Consider the following 13166-nt stretch of genomic DNA (forward strand, 5'->3'; position numbering starts at 1 on the left):
TGCAACGTGGCCTTGAGGGCGTTATGCTTATTATAGGTTATGCAGATTGTTTTGGACGTCACAGAAAGCTGCAACCCGTCGTTAAATGAGCGCCACGTGTGGGTAGCTTAAACAGAACTTGGAGATACACCTGCGTATAATTACATCTTTGTTATTTGCAACACTTTCGGCTCAGATAATTGTGGCTGTGGCGTACCTTCTAATAACTTATTAACTTAACAGGCTGAGGGTTATGTTTTGTATTTGCCTGGGAGTCGCGCATTTGCAATTTGCATAGTTGGATAGAGGATGATCGCACTTGCGAATTTCTGCATTTTTGAATACAAAGGCAATGTCTATGAGGGCCGGTGTTCCTGTTGTTGTTAGGCATCACACTAAGTTGGGCTGTATTGCGCCATGTGTGTTCAGGGGAGGATTTACACGTTATGTGGGACGAAAACCTCAGTATAGCTCGTGGGGGAATCTACTCCTTCGGCCTGAGATCTGCTAATTACTGTCTCAAATGAACAAGGCTTGAAATTTCTCCATTCATCAACGAGACTCGAACCCGGACCCCCAAACGAGGTCCGGGTTCGACTCGCATCTATTACTGCCTCGTGTAGGAGAGCTTTGGTATGACTGTTTGATACAATGGACAACAAAAAAGGCTCGGATTCGATGCATTAAGTCGAGAAATAATTCCTCGGGACTGATTGGGCCCAATGTTACATCAGTTATGAGATAAGAGCTGATGTATGCAATCAAGCAAAGAGAGCTGATCGATACCGAAATATCTAAAAGTTTCCTGAATGATTGTGGGCCAGAGATTGTGATTCATTGCTCTCCTTTAGTGTAATCTGGTGAGTCACCTCGTATCGTGTTCTTACATGTGAGTTCTGCGTGTGGCTCCTTCTGCCACTAGTGGTGTCTCTATATGGATTTAGTGCCTCAAGAAACATTTGTCTTCAAGAAGGAACTGCTCAATCTATTGCAGTGCTTTGGAGAATCTGTTAACACTTGATTTGCGTGTGAGACCTGATTGTGACCTTTTTCTCGTGTTTTTCTTAGGAGTAATTCTGTAAATTATAAATCATTGTTGTAAATATACGGCGGGGTTGCCAAGGTTTGGCTGTGATCGCCTAGTATAAAAAATAATTTTAGAAATATATATTTCTCTAATGGACTAGAATCCTTTTTCACTTTTTTGGGAATTTTTAAAGGAACACTCATATCCAAGCCCAGTTTCAGAAATCGCGAAAGAGTCTTCTTTCTGAGGTCTCTTTGTTTTTCTCGAAATGGAAATAACTTCGTACAAACAATGTGCGGATCAGAGGATGGCCAGACATAACGAATTTGAATATATAGATTATATCTCAGAAGCCACACACCACAGCATAATAAAACTTAATTAATTTTCATCTATGCAAACGGAATAAAGTATACGATTCTCGCCTTCTGGGACACGTGTAATTTGACGCACACTTTGCAGGTTTGGAACACGTGGCGTCTATTCCATAAGCTTTTATTTTTCAGTTGGTGATCAGTCAGTTTTCGTAGAGGTGTCTGTGTGTGTGTGAACCCATTAAATATAAAGTGGTTATTCAACATAGGCCTTAGCAAGAAAAAACTTGTCCAGATCCTGAGATGTGTGGGCATCATTATAAAAGGAAGGAACTGCTTGTAGTTTCCTTATCAAAATCCCAGCTGGTATCTGAAAATGATAAACGATTTGACGAGTTCGAATAGGAACAGATAACACGAATGATTAAATCTTCAAGGGCTTCGTTTGGTTCATTTCACCTTTGTCATTAAGAAATTTATCACTCGTGCAGAGATCGCCTTACTCAGACGAAGAGAAAACTGGTTGGAGAATAAAATAAACATTGTGGGGGGGGGGGGCGAGAGAGCTGGGGAAATAAACTACTCTGACAGCACAACCACATGTATCGGTTTATGGCAGACAGATTGATGAAATGATAATAAAATTCAGATGCCGCTTGTAGGAGAGAAAGAAAGGGAGGGAGGGAGAGACTAAAACAAGAAAAAAAAAGATAAATCATTAACAAAGAAAGACACGTAGAAAGGGAAATGAAAGGCACAAGAAAGCATAAGAGGAAACACACAGAATAAGAGAGAGACCCTAAGGAGGCTGAGGCTTTAATAGGTACTGCTGCTGTTCGCATTTTTAAAGTGGGAGGTAACACCTTGTGACATTCAAATAACGCAGCTCACTTACAGCACGCGCTGTGCTTACGGAATTGGGCTCACGATTTCGTGTTGGTCTCGCGAAGGTCAACTGTTCTGAACAACAGTGTCAAATATCTAGCACCCGTAATTATCACCTTATCCGAAGACAAGTACGAAAGAGTTCTAGGAATCATTTAGCACGTGGTTGTGTGCTTGGTATTAGGGATAGCCTTTATCCCATTTCCCCTCCCCTTCTCCTTTTGCCCTCAGTCGTGAGAAATTACAATCAATCAGGTGTTTCAAACAGCAAACATACAGTCGTAGCCTGGTTTAGTGATAAACTATTACTAGCATGGTTAAAAGTTTAATTACTGAATTTAAAACCGTCGAGTACGTAATCGGTTACAATCTGAAGAAGGGTAGCGAGATAAAGGTTTGGGGGACTGTTTAATCTTTCAACCCTCTGACTTCAGTTTCGGATTGCAAAGGAGAGAAATAAAGGATGAAAATCCAGAACGTTGCATTGGAGAATAGTAATACTTTATCAGAAAGCTAGGCCACTAATTCTCAACCTAATGGATGGCCAAGTTTATTTTAGATTAGATTTTACTTGCAGCAAGATCAGATTGATCAGACAAATAAGTAGTTTTGTGAATTACTGGACATCTGCCATGAAAAGTGGTCATCTGAATTACGTATTCACCATATCTCCCAGATATGGTGAATTCGTATATGTTCCTCGGGCAATTAGAACTAGATCTCTTTGTCATTGATGAGACCTCCAAATGGATCCCAACCCGCTACTGCCTTAACCCAAATTATTTGCATCGGTCGTGATACTATAGGGTTTCATCACTTGTTATTTGGAAAGTCCTAAATTCAAATCCCTTATGAGAATGGAGAAATTTTTAAAGATCTCTGCTGAAATCGAGGCTATAAATAACCAGTCGCAAGCTAAAGGTTTAGAGTTTCTCAAATTTCAACATAACGTGTAAATCGGCTCGTGAAGCGACATTATGTAAGATATATACTTAATAGAGCTCATATAAAGTAACAGGGCACAGGAGCCGGTGCATCATTACTCAACTAATCGATGGCTAATTATAGAAATATTAAAACCTCCTCGGAATCCGTACAGGACTGATCTCTTATCTTTTAAACTAAAAATTGTAGCATCCTCCTGGAAACGAACTGAAAGTCCGATTTTGATTCCCCCTCCCTCCCTCCACCAGTACTCTAAATCGATTTCTCCTCACAAAACCTGATCAAAAAACAGCTGCCAAAACATGACTTTAAAATCCACTAAATTCTTACACATGGATAAATGCATCTTACTGTCCAGTTCCCTTACGAGTTTTTGAGAAATGCAGTCCGACTCGCCTCCATACTACTATACTTTGAGTCAAATCTATTGCGACTTAGATTACGACACGCTAGCCTGCTTAATGGACACCAGGAATCTGCGGTTATTAAATATAACCAAAATTTTCATCAAGTTTAAAACTCCATAAACAGCACTGAAATTTGTTCCATTTTCCATGCCATGTGCACGGTTCAATACAATTAAATCAAGTTCCATACCTCAATGCTACTCTACGAGGAGGCAAAACATTCCACTCACGATGTTCAGGTACTTCAGAAGTAAGTTAACCCAGAGGAGAGGACTGGTTGTAGTATATTATATGCGTTAAAAAAAAAAAAAAAAAAAATTCTTCAAACGTTAGCCTGAATTTCCTTCTATCAGATATTGCTAGAAACTTCTGTCAGAACGCCACGTACCTCTGCAACTGGTACTGCAGGGGGATGACAACATTCCGAAGTTCCTCTTAAGAAGTCTGGGTCATATCAGGCAGATAGTCTACTTCATTTATAACAGGATTCTGAACTGAACCTTGTTAAAAATGCATTCCTATCCTCGCCATACTAATCAATCACTTCAAGTCGATTGCAGAGCTTTCGTGCGTGTGGAAAAAAAAGACAAAAACTTGACAAAATGATGCAGTCAGTCCTAACAAACCAATTAACACCTAATCAACCACCACAACTTCATTACGTCATCAAGTTGGTCTACTATTACAGATATCTCATAACGAATAACAGAGTCCCGCTATTTTTTAACTCGATACTCAATCACCCTCATGGCTGGAATAGTGGCTGCGATCTCTGTTTATCGATACCTTGTTAGAAAATATCGGGAGCAACTTTTATGACGTTTTTTTCACAAAGCAGTCAAGTTAGTTGGTTTCGTGAGAAGGTTGCATTGTTTTTTTGGCCCCAAGGAACTCCAGTTTTCATCCTGCTAATATCAAACGGGGCTTTAGTTCAAATTTCCAAAGTTGCGATTATTTATTTCTATTCCCAACATCCCTTTATGCTGGATAAAGCTAAGAATCCACACTCATGACTACCTTAAAAAAGAATATTGGCCCTTTCGAGGTTATGCGTCGCATCTCCAAGAGTGTCTGATTCCATCTTTAGGATCACTAGAATTTCTGAAACTTCTAAAATTCTTTATTCTGTATGCGGGGAAACGTATGCTTGCAGGATACTTATCGGTCCCCTTCGAGAGGATGTACTGATTTTGGTTGGTTGTAATTTGAGATTTGTGACGAGAGTAAACCCAATCCATACTTGTCTTGAAGTTCATGGAAGAAGAATTAGTTGTATGAAAGTAGAAAAATTATAGTAAAAGAATAGAATTAACGTTTTTACTATTAGAAGTATTTTATATTTTTGTGACGTCTTCCCTATTTAACAATCTTTTCAGGATAATCTTTATAATGATGCATGTTTCTTGTTGAAAATGTCACTTAAAACGAGCCAATAAGAACATTGTAAAGGATCCAGTCCATTATATTCAAATTAAGTGCAATTAAAACTGGTTAATGTGAAAAACAAAAAAAATTATCGCAGGGGGCACCCGGGATTGAACCGGGGACCTCTCGATCTGCAGTCGAATGCTCTACCACTGAGCTATACCCCCAACGAGGGAGGAGATTCTCATACATCTTTATATTCTTTGGCAATCATTGAGAAATTTATCTCCAGTACATTTGTTTTTTTGGAACTCTGCAGATATCTTTCTAACGGTATCAGCGCACAGCTGATATTTCTCATCTTGCGTGTTGTTCTGATGAATCTCTGTGTTGGGGGAGCGGTATCGAATACTTAATGTGCGCATGCTCAGGATAACAGCAATTCACTTGGCGATTGCTGGCTTAAGTGGTGGATGGCTGCAGCGCCAACTGAACAAGATGGGAATTTCCCGAATGACGTAAATCTACGTTAACTCATTTATTCGGAGTAACAGGGACTTCGCAGAAATAGATTTAAGTTGGTTTTGATTGAGTGTAAATTCTCCTACGAACTGTACACTTTTTAGCAGTTCGATCAAAAGTTCTGGAAGCTTGATTTTATTTCTGCTGACTCTAATAACAGACGAAATGCAGTAGGTTCTTGATTTGTCCAAGCTATTTGAGAAAGTGGCACGAATAATGCAAAACATATGAAAAGAAATGGACGTATACAGAATAACGAATTATGAAAGAACCTACAATAGCTGGAATCGTTTGGATATGTTTCTGTTGGCGTTGTTTGCAAAGTAATTAAGGCCAATAGGCGTCAGTTATCTCTCAATCTGAAGTCTCTAAATTGCGTGTTTCATGCTTCGTTTGCTTTTTTTTCTTTTTGGATGATAAACTTGAATTTGTAGGAGGGGAAAAAAAAATATGCAGCCCTCTTCCCCTGAGACCGATTAATTCGGCCACGATGTACAAAAATGCCATAAAAATTGCCCTTTTCCAGATGAGACAGTGACCTAGGCACTTAAAAGGATTTTAATTCATTAAATAATTATTAATTAATATGGTGTGTGTACTGCATTAATTAATATAATTAATTATTAAATATTACTAATTTTTATTTATATATAAGTAAAATTATGTATTGCGTATATCGCTTTTATAAGTTTTGTGTTCTAAAGGTCGGTTCCTCTGTTTTTATGCGCGATAAACGGAGTTTTCTGGTAGAAAAAAACGTAACTAATCCAGTACCAGGATGGAACCTGACTAATACTGTACACGTTTTTCGGACCACTCTGTTACTAGATGATTTCTTATGATCGCGCCTTTTGAAAGTTCTTTTAATCGCAGTTTATATATTACTGTTCTGCTCCTTACCATTACTATCCCTGAGTACCTTAATAATTTGAAAGTAGGAAAGGTTTATACGCTGAATTTTCGAAGTTAATTGTATAAACAGATAAATAATGAAGATGGAACACATTGTAAACAAACCCAATCCTTTAATAGGACTTTTTTGTTAAGGTGCATAGCTAATAGAAGGATTAAAATTGAATTTACAAAGATTAGATCTGATAGCAACGTAACGAGCAAGCCAACTTACAATATTGGCTAGAGGCGCGAGATGCAACGACAGGTGGTTGAGACTGAGCACAAAAACTTGCAGAGACAAGATGGGGAAAGCGAAGAAGGAATTGGAGATAATCAGTATTGTTTCTTTCTTTGCCATCCACCTGTCGCTTTTTGCACTCTCGCTCAGAACGTACAGAGTAACAATTTCATTGCTTATTCTACTGACGTAGAATGACCAGATCGACTATCGTGAACTGTAGTCGCATAATCTGTACCCTCCCTACAACAGGATACTGACCTCTACCCTTATACCAAGGATAGCTTTCATCCCCATCCCACCCGTGTCACAATTACGTATAGGACACAGTTTAAAGCATCGTTGAAATAAATAATAAATTCTGTTTATACTCCACGATGACCACATATGGAAGAAAAGTTAGAATATCATTATTTATGGTTTAGTATTAAAAATAATGACCAGAATTTTATAATGTAAGGAGAAAAACGATAGGCGGCTCAAGGACATTCGCTAAATCTTCCCACTCCAAAGAACGAAGCCTAATTCTTAAGAGTTCTTATAGATCTGCGTTATAAAACATTCTTCAGCTTCCATATTATTTTTATTATGCAATATTATTTGTGGTTATTATTAGGAATATTTATAGAGTGTTTATGTTTTTCTTATAGCTACGCATGCAGGGTTACTGATGCTAGCCTAATGAGTTCGACTCACGAGCGTTCAGAAAATTAATTGCCATTGTGGCCTGCCAGGGAAAAAAGTTGGAGATCCCAACAACAAAAGGAACCAGTCGATGTGGTAATGACCGGATAATATCCTACCTGATAATATCCAAAGGTAACACATAATGTTAATTTATTAATAAGGGTAATAATACATGTCAATTATTGATTTAGTGAGGTTTTTTTATTTCAGGGCAGCGCCGATACCGACTCAACGATTTCGGTACCCGAGGCAAATCTTAAATTTGTTCCCTTCCCCTATTCTGACATATTTCGTAGTGAATAATGCTTCCTCTTACCAAAAAAAAGCTGTCAGAAGCGGTTACTTCATTGCTTTACTAATCGAAGGCTCTCAGTTTTCTTATAGTGTATGTGGCTGCATCCCAATGAGGAGATTTTTCAATATAGATCTCAAGGCTGGCCAACAACGGTGTTTTTGTTAGTTCAGTTCTTTTAAGACAATCCTTGTTGTACCAAGAGTGGTTCCTGCTTGCATATGATACAAAAAGTAGATGATTCTGACATCTTGAAATTACCAAAGCATATTTCATTTTGATTTTATTAGCAGATGTGAAATTAGGAACGAATGCTGGAGCTTAACTCTATTTTCCACCCGTGGACATAATATGATTATTAATTTGATGTCCTGATTAGAGATTAAGAGATGGATTGGATGTAAAAATCATGCCGATAAATTAGAACGTAATTAATGAGCCAATATTTTTGTATATAATTAACGAACCAGGTTTATTTCTGACCTTGAAATTAGACTTATCTAGTCGTTATCTGAAGTTAGTTAAGGGTTGGAGTGGGGTGGGGGGGCGGTCGACCTCTGTGTATTGCAAGTTTTATACCGAGGTTCATTTATTCTTTCACCACAGCTGATTTTATAACTATTTGATTTAGAAAGAAACGATATCCACAGTGTTCAATGTCTTGCGCATGCACAAGATGTTTCTTGCTTTTTTTTTGTTGTTAAATAAGAACGCAACGCATTCTTCTTGAAATTCTTCTTGAGAGGCCACGAAAATGAAGCGGTCAATCTTACAACTCGTTTCGCAGACATCTTTATTGCCGGCACGACAGGAGTATGACTTGGTAATAATCGATTTGAGTTCAGATATTACTTACACATTTCTTCTTTCTTATATTGATTGCGCCTTAATTGTACGTATAATTTTTATAAATTATGACAGATGATCGAGAGGAACTTAAAGTGAACAGAAGCCCCCAAGTTGATTCCTCCTCCTCCAGTCGAATTAACTATATTATCCAATCATCCTTGTCATAGCTTTGCCATTGATATCAATCAACAGACCGATTAGGACATCAAGAAATAGAGAGGGTGGGGTAGGGAAATAAGGGAGGATGTTTTTTTTTCTTGTCTGTGTGTGGCCAAATCTAATTCTCTGTTCGATCAGATTTTCCCAGGTTTTTCTGCTATTTCCGGTGGCTTTTATTTGGATACTTTATCCAGTCTTCCTTTGTGATAAAACTCATTTTCTAAGCTGGCATTGCAAAACTACAGTAAAAGATCTGCATCTACTTTTCCACCAAAATCCTTCGCCATAATTTGAATGAAAGTGGAAGTTTTAATATCGAGAACAGTCATAAAACCAGCGGTTTAAATTAGAAACTTTTACCATCACCTTGGTAATAAGCACTAAGCTGTACCAGCCTCCAGTGGGGGATTGAAGTCACAATTTGAACTTTCTCTCCGAGGACGTAAAACCAGCTGGCACTACCAGCCTTGGTGGACAGGTTACAATTATAGTTATTGATGTAAGCATTTGTTTATGCTGGTTTATCTTGAATTAGAGTTAATTTTAAATTCACTTCACTACAAGTTTTTGCAGTTATTAAGATAAGTTTCTTGAGGAAGAAACTTACTTTAATAACTGTAAACACCACTGACGTTTTCCAGCAAAGAAAATTATACCGATTGCCATCCCATAAACCGATCAATAATCCGATCAGACATACAGAAAGAAACAACACTGAAAATTTACGATTACATGACTCACACACTTCGTGAATACAGAACATTGCCACAAGGTGTGATTCCAAGGATGCAGCTATTCTACTAGTTATGCATCTCTGCATAACAGCATTCGTCAAACAAAAGTACAGAGATATGTTCTTCAACAACAATAAAATCTTCGCTAAATTCTTATGATTAAAGAGATGGATTATAAAATAAATAATAAGAGAAGCCCACATACTTGACTAATCTACATGATAAGCCGTTTGCCACATAAACTCTGCCGATTGTTCATTGGTTGAATGTGTTGTTACACCAATGATCCATCGGCAGGTCAATAAACTTAACTTAGTCTGTCTATCAAGGACTTTAGGTAAGGTACGTAGACCACACACGGCTCATTGGTGCTGTGGTTTATCCGTTGGCTACGAGAAAAAACCCAAAAACAAAGGCAATGAAGTTGTAAACCTTTGTGGCCGTTTCTTCTGTACTAACCCCTTTTTGGGAACAAAGTCTATAACTATTCCTCTTCCACCCCACCAAACTTAAAAAACTCAATCCTGTCCTTTATTCGGTGATCAATTTTTTGTTTTTGATTTATCGTGTTTCATCATGTTCAATTATAATTTTTTTTTCGTCGAAATTTATGAAATATAGTAGAGAATGACGAAATAAATATTTAGGTTTTTAATTTATTAAAATCGGACTGCTAGAAGCTGAGATATAGAGATTTAAAACGTAAACGCGACACACGTGCGAGTTACACCGCGGCCGCACTGTAGGTGTACTGATTCCGTCATGCATCAATGCAACGTGCGCCGCATCGCTCCTGCCTGGTACGGACTGCTACAATGGTGGAGGCGATGACTCTTTTCGTGTCGCATTTTCGTGGCGATTTTGTCAATCCACGGACGCAAGTTACTCCCATGTGAAAACTGCCTGGGGCCCCGCCTAAAGAAAGTTCACTTCAATAACTGATTCACGGTCGATTTGGCAATGTCCTGGTCTGGAGAAGTCCGTGAATAATCTGAATGCGTTGAGTTTTGCAGTCACATCCAGCTTCAGTTCATTGATAGGGAAAGTTGATCGAATCAAAAACTGTGCTCGTTTATCATTTTTCAGTATTTGAACGATCCAGCTGAATTTTATTGGCATCATCCAGCACCTGAACTGGGCCGTGATGTTCCACTACCTGATTGTAGCAGATGCTCTTCCATTCTTCGAACCTTTCCTTCTATTAAGAAAGCTTCAGAGTTCAGGTGCCTTCGACGGAAGAATTTTTAAAGATTTTCACGAAAAGATCTGAATTCTATAGCTTTATTGCGAAGCATAATCTCATAACCAGGACCATGTCCGGTGGATTGTGAAATAATCTTTATAAGGTATGCAAATCTCTAATGTTCGTCAGTATAAAATCACGCTCCCATCATGCATTACAATAGTGTTGATAAGTTTATCCGTTACTCTATCCGATAATAAATATATTTGTATAAATAAATAAAACCTTTAATTTCAGCGACCTCCTTGGCTTGACACATGCGCAGTGCATAACGGGAGCGAGGAAACCATTGATTTCAACAATCCTGAGGCTAGTAAATAAATAATTCTCTAAAGTCCTCCTGACACGCCCCCATCACGCATTCAGAGTATTTGTCGGTCCCATTTCTATTGTTTATGAAATATTAGATTGTTTATTACGTAAATAACGCAGTGCTTTATGGGAACGGCACCTATAGACACCACCAGAGTGCGATGGAAATGATGAAACCGTTGATTTCGACTGGCCTCAGGCTGGTAATAAATACATAAAGTGAAGAAAACGAAACATTATCGTGCTTTATAATGTGTTTCTGTTTTGAACAGTGATGGAGTCACTCTCCAGTAAGCAAAATACGATTTAATACCCGACGGCCTGAAGTGTCAGATCATTTCAAATGTCCAGTTGCACAAAATCTTAAACTTGTTCGTTCTAAAAACAAAAAATAGACTATATAATTACCTTCGACAGCTTTCTTTTTAGCGTGGTATTAACATAAAGATACTAGTGCAGATATAATATCGTTCGCATGAGCAGCACGTGCACTGTATTGGTTGAGTAATGTGTGCCAAACGAGGTGGCGCAATGGCTCTTTCAAAGTACGATTTATTCGTTCGAGTTTATTCGTCTGTTTTACAAATATAATAAAACCGATTTATTTAATTTTTAAGGTTTACTTAAGTACGAGTGGTGTACTTAATATAGCGGGTTACGTGTTACTCACCTTGCGATGGTATTAAGACGAGATAAAGAAAATAAGACAAGCCAAACAGGAGGAAATAAGTTTGTTAATTTTCCTGCTTAATAATAAGTGAAAGGAACCAAGAGATTACAACCTTTGCGTCAATAATTCATCGAGTAATGATAGACTTCAGAGGTACAGAACGTCTATGGATTTATTCTTTATGCCAGCGACTGTTCCTTTGGAGAAAAAAAAAAAGAAAAAGAAAAAATGGCTGCAATACACCAAAAGGTAGTTCCATCCGCAAGCTATTAGATAATGAAAATTTATCGCTGACAGCTGCTAATTGGAGTGTCTTGTGGCGGAGTTTTCCTTCTCGAATACACGCACGCGTATACATGATTGGGCCATTTTCTTGCAATAACAATGATAAAAGTATTTAAAATGCTCTACCAGCCCTTGCATTTTGTTAGTCACGTAGGCACACAAAAAAATTTATATTTTTGACATAAATCAATAAATTTCTCTGTGCATGTGTAATTTGCAAGTATCAAACACGAACTACCGGCTACAGGATCCATGAATATAGCACATCGTACTAGGCAGCAGCAAAAATAATTATTGCCATTAACACATTCAATGATCTTCGATAATCTATGTGGTATTTTTCTGGGAGGGGTTTGCTGGGGTGACTGTTCTTTTCCCTCCCCTTCCCTCTCGCTGACTTTCTGTGCAGGACAATTACTTGGTTTCTGATTTTCAACAGATTCATTTCTTTTATTGTGTCCAATGTAGGGTCAGTTTCAGGGTTTTCTCAAGGGTGGAGGACTATCTGTACATGATCTTCAAGAATGTCTCAAAAACTTATGCATAATGCGAAGACTTGGGTGGTTGGAATGATATAATTGAAAGAATGCTCTAGAGGTGGATGGTGTTTATTTTGTTATATAAAAAGCGCTGCATGTGAGTGCATCAGCCTGTTGGAAATGGAAGAATCTACTAATGCCTCAGAAACGTGGGTTTAGGTCCAGTGGCCCAGTAATATTCAACCTTTTAACCTTTTAGAAAGATGTTTCGTTAGAGCAGCATGCTGATCTTAGAGTTGGTGTAGTACATACGGACTTATGTCGTGGATTCGATATTTTATGCAAGAAACTCTTCACTGGTTCAGATCCTTCATCACATTGAATCCATAATTACGAGTATTTAGACTATTTCAAGTATAGAACTCTAATTAATGACGTGATGGTCTCTTCGTTTGCTCTAGGTGTCTCTATGAATCCTCCCTTGTATCTCAACTTTATTATATTTAATATAATTATTGACTTTGATCATTTTGCACATTCCAGCTAATTTCTTTTGGAGCAGTTTACTGATTATAATAACTATATTTGTTCGTACAAAATTTAGGACCATTAAGCTTCAAGCTACAGAAAGTATACAGTAATTATACGAGTTCTGCTTTTTGCTTGACATCATTTATTTGCATAAAAGTCAAACGGAAGTTTGCATAAGAAGCATCACTACAGTTCACTGACAAGTAATGAGAGAAGAGGAAGACTGTGCCATGTTTTGCCAACTAATGAGCGTCCCCAGTTGAGAGTAGGATTGAAGATCAATCTAACTACAATCCCGATTGAAGAGCCTTTAAGAATTCCTTCGTTCTCCAACGGGACACAATTCAGG

At 38.0% G+C, this 13166-nt stretch overlaps 1 non-coding gene across 1 annotated transcript; it reads right to left on the bottom strand.

Moving 5' to 3' along the window:
* Positions 1-5077: 5077 nt before the first annotated feature.
* Positions 5078-5149, bottom strand: TRNAC-GCA (transfer RNA cysteine (anticodon GCA)). Its single transcript has one exon. It is a non-coding gene; the product is annotated as a tRNA-Cys (tRNA).
* Positions 5150-13166: the final 8017 nt, after the last annotated feature.

The sequence above is a fragment of the Mastigoproctus giganteus genome, chromosome 1 (assembly GCF_048544385.1).
Source record: "Mastigoproctus giganteus isolate SK-2022 chromosome 1, ASM4854438v1, whole genome shotgun sequence".
NCBI classification, from domain to species: Eukaryota; Metazoa; Arthropoda; class Arachnida; order Uropygi; family Thelyphonidae; genus Mastigoproctus; species Mastigoproctus giganteus.